We start from the raw sequence: 5,275 nt of genomic DNA on the forward strand, positions 1-5,275 counted from the left end.
TTGAAGCAATTTTTTAGATAAAATTAAAACATCAACCACAACAAAAAAGAATAAAATAGAAAGATACACAGATGAAAGCAGTAGTGCGGTTGTCTGAGTGCCGTCTAAAACTGAGTCGACTAGTAGGTAGGACGCCTAGAGTGAACCACGTGCCTTGTAAACGTGGCCAAGAGCTGTAACGCACAGCCCCGGCGCCCGTCATCGGTATTAATATCAATAGCAGTAGTAGTTCCCATTTCTTCTTCCTTGTCATTCTTGCATCTGGGCTTTCTAGTCGGTGAAATCTTGCTAAAAAGTTACGTCCTTACAACTCATTCCATAAATCTGTCACGAATATTATCATTTTTGTAATAATCAAGTACAACGGCGAAAAACCAACTGGTAAGCATTAAGTTTATTAATTGAAGTGTGCACTTTACAATATTGTTTGTAAGATGCGTCGATGTTAAGAAAGTGCAATGCCATCCCTTAACATATTACTATAATTATGGAAAATATGCGCACACATAAATGGAATAATTCTCAAAGACAAGTAATCTAATGTCTTATATTTTGATGAATATTTTGCGCTGTACACTTACAATGTTCAGTTACCTTTGACCATTAAATAGTCAGACTTTGTCAATGTAACATCCGTTTCAAGAACTACATGTATGGTGACAATATCTGCCCCTACTAAAATCTTTCTATAATCATATATATTTCACTATAATAGTACTGCATTGAACGAGAAGACACGAGCACGCACTTGAACGCACAGCACCACACCACACCACACAAACACACGCACACATATATATATACTGTATATATATATATATATATATATATATATATATATATATATATATATATATATATATATATATATATATATATATATATATATATGTGTGTGTGTGTGTGTGTGTGTGTGTGTGTATGCTATGGGTGTGCACTAGGAAACGGGAGAGAGAGAAAGAGAGGAGATAATAACATGTCTGAGGGGGCATATCACATTATCGAAAACCGGACCATAGGAATTCTGGATGTCCTCAAGGAATCCTCTTTCGTTGCTCAGAAACTCATCAACTCCATGGATGAAAATTCTTCTCCTGATATGAATCCTATTCCATTCGGTCTGAAAAAAAAAAACAGAGAAAAGCCTTTATTTTTTGCACCCCTTCCATTCTATTTTTCCTTTTCTTTTCTTCGCTGATAATATCTTTAGAAGTTTTCAAATGGAAGTCCTTATGAATTAATTTTTTTTTCCAGAAAAACTTTCGTACCAGAAAACCTCAACGTCAGGGGAAAGATAATCAATTTTCTGATATTCTTCTTCTTCTTCTTCTTCTTTTAACGTGCTTTTTTTCCCATTTTTGTATGGGGTAAGCACGATGCCTTCTTTTTGAAGGACTTTGATTTGGCTTTGGGGTAGACCTGTGGTCTCGATCGGCTGCCCTGCCTGACATCGCTTAGACCCCGGTAGCGTATGTTTCATGTATTATACCCGACCCAACGCCCTTTCTTCCCAGCAGCGAGAAGTTATTGCGCGGGTAATTATTACTAATTCACCGATTCATCAAGTTCTCAAGAGCATTCTTGTACAGTAAAGTAATATAAGTATAGATTATGTATTAGCCTGGGCTGTTATTTTTTCCGAAGATGAGACTGAAATTTTGGTCCAGTTTGTTTGTCCACAGAATGACGTCAAAAAGAAAAAAGATTTCAGTGGATTTTGTTGAATGGCAGCAAAGGATCGGATTTGGGGAAATAGCCGGATCTGGATAAGTAACTTTCCATGGGAATAGGGTGGATTGCTCAGTTTGGCGAAGGATTACGATCTCGTAATCCATTATTACTATTATTATCGATTCATCCCTGTACGGAATCAACGGAAAATTTCCCAAGCGTTGGGCGTCTTATGCAACTGCAGAAAAGGCTTATCAAGCAACGAAGTAAGCCGCATTACGCGTACTGAACACTCCACTCTTAATGTTGCACGCACCGGATCTAGATCGGTTTCAAACTGTAATTAAATCTTCGCTTCCCTATGATCAGTCGTCTACAGTATGACACTGGCATTAATAAAAAACTTTCAGTAATAACATTTCATACACGTCATCCCCCGTCCTACGTCGCTGGCAGAGGTAATAATTAACTTTACAGGTAAAAAAAAAAAGGTACAAAATGCAATGGCAAGAATGGAGGGGGTAATGCCTGGCCATTGTCGTCTTCTTCCATAACAAAGGATTTAGTGGGAGAAATTCTTTCTTCTTCTTCCACGGAAAGAATAAACCTCGGTTAACGATCTGGCATTGTGGGAGTATGAGACCACGTTTTAAAAGCAACATTTTTCATTTTACAGCGGCTACGTTTTCTTTTCTTTCTTTTCGTTGGATTGCTCCACATGGTGTATGTACAGTATGTGTATGTATGTTTGAAGGAATTTTGAGCAAGTGTATAGCCATCAATGAAAGCTCATGCATGTACAAAGTACTGAAAATATTTAGAAGTATATGTATGCACATACTAGCTCAGATCATTTTCCACAGAAAATTGAGCATATGCAAGCGATTCAGTTTGAATATGAGTGCGTATAACTGTGATCATCAAATATATTGAGTGAATTACTTTTTAACTGAATCTAGCTTTTTTTCAGCCTACCTGTAATATATTCGATTGCATTAAATTTCCCAGTTGCTTAATTTCGTTAGATTTAGTTTCCAATGTATTCGCAAAAATAAAAAAAAGAAAAAGAAAACTACCAACATTTTCTTTTGACATCAGTACGATAAGCAGCTAGCCATTAGGCTAGTGACGATTTTATTCCCTTTGTAATTAATTGGATATCCGCCGATTCTCACTCGCTCTCTACTGACACACGTGGCTCCTGGGCGCTTCCATCAAACATTATTTTGGCGTCCGTGCTCAAGTGACCGAGATATTTTGATTCATTACCTCCCTCAACGAAGAGAGGAGGTGGCGCTTTCCTTAGCGTGTCGCGTGTGTGTGTTCTAGTGTATGTTTTGCATGCACGTATGTAAACATGGTATCTATAGAATGTTCGAACATATTAGTATTTGGGAGAAATCTGTTCAGAATTACTAATTTGTTCCCATGGAACTTCTAATTCATTGTAAAGGATGGACGGGTCAGATGATTCACAGCCTCGCGAGGTGGAAATGAAATCCCTTTAACTGGAAAAACATGAAAAGATGTGGCCTCGTTCCTTTCTCTGGGAAAAACTACCACATTTCCTTCACATTCAGCATCTTCCTGCGAGTAGGATTTAATTTTCCTTCTTTGCTCTCGCTTTTCATCCTGTCCTAATTAACTTTTTTCCTGGTTATAACAGCACGTCCGTTGCCTGAAGGAGATTGAAGGCTGGTGTGACTCAAAAGGTACTTCTGTCTCACTTGAAAATCTCCTAAAATCAACGAAAATCTGCGAAATATATTTGTATATTTTTTACACTTTCACAGGTCGATGAGATCTGATCGAAATAACTATTAAAGGGAGTTTACGATTGTTTGTTTCTGTCAGTTAAAAAAAAAAAAGTTCAGCAGAGCGTCTTTCGTTACGAGTATCATCGACAAAAGCAACAAGCTACAGCGTCTTCATATCAATGATAAACGGTTATTATTATGGCAGAGCCTGACTGCGCCGTCATGTATTATACCCTCAAATGAAAAGAAAGCATAAAAATGATCATGCCCAACATGATAAACAGAACGATAAAAAGTTTTCCTAAAGCGGTCCTCTTGAACTGGATGAACTCAAATTTTACATTAAACTTTATTAAAATGTTTGTTTAACCCTTTCGCTGCGGAATAGGCCTATATTTTGACTCTCATTCCCAGCTAAGTGGACACTTGAAAATGCTTCCAGTTTAATAAAAAAAAAATTACTAAAAACATTTTCAGGACTGAACTTTATTATTTTAGCTTGCAAGTAGCACATTATGTGTAAAAAAAATTATTAAAAAGTGAAAAAAGTGAAATAAAAAGAAAATTCGTGGAATTCCGACATCTTTGTCAGAGGCACCAGAATCCTCTTAGTACACTATCAATGTATGATATAATCATGTTCCATATATGCAATACTTCTTGTACATCACGTGTAAATGCTTCACCTCGGAATATGTACAAAATAATATAGATATCTTCATTAGTGATACTAACCATCCTTTCTCTACACCATCAATCTGATTTCTGTCCTTTGCAAATACTATCCTGAAACCCGGCGTACCTAATATGAAGCTATTTTCACTAAAATGACTTTCAGTGGTAGGTTTGTGAACTAACCCCATTTTAACTGCAACAAAAGCTTGTACATCCAGGGAGGTTAAATCTGTCCACTGGTGATACCTTGATCTTCTAGGCACAGGCTGCTTCTTAGGGGTCATAAAATGGAAATATTTATTTGATTCAACTGCTACGTGATCATCTATTTCCTAAGGAAAAAATATAGCAAAGCATTCACAGGAGTCAAGTTTTCAAATCTAATTACCTTATGAATCTTCATAAATTATTGTATTATCCACCTATTTGGGATTATTAGCATTTAATTCAAATTCATTACATGTGTGGGGCACAGCAGCATCAACACAAGAGTCTGTTGTAGGAGTGTCTTCATCATCATCATCAACATCATCATCATCATCAGCATCATCAACCTCACTTTCCACCAAATCAGGATCATCTATATCATTATCAGGTTCTGAATCAGAAGCAAACAATATTCCTTGATTTCATAGAGTAATATACATAGATATACATACATACATACATGTATTATATATATATATATATATATATATATATATATATATATATATATATATATATATATACGTATATATATGTATGTATGTATATCTGCATCACACATACGTATATATATATATATATATATATATATATATATATATATATATATATATATATATATATATATATATATATATATGTATGTATGTACATATGTACATTATTTCTATGCATGTGTATAAAAATAAATATAAATGATAGAGTAAAAGCTATGGACATGGGTACATATATACATTATATATATATATATATATATATATATATATATATATATATATATATATATATATATATATATATATATATATATATATATATATATATATATATATATATATATATATATATATATATATATATATACACACATATTCGTCGCAACATTTTACCGTCATTTAGAGAGAGTAAAACGCCTGGTACAATGTGTTCTCATTGTTGTTTAAAATTAAGCTAGCTTTATGCCA

The sequence above is a fragment of the Macrobrachium rosenbergii genome, chromosome 12 (genome assembly GCF_040412425.1).
Source record: "Macrobrachium rosenbergii isolate ZJJX-2024 chromosome 12, ASM4041242v1, whole genome shotgun sequence".
In the NCBI taxonomy this organism is placed as follows: Eukaryota; Metazoa; Arthropoda; class Malacostraca; order Decapoda; family Palaemonidae; genus Macrobrachium; species Macrobrachium rosenbergii.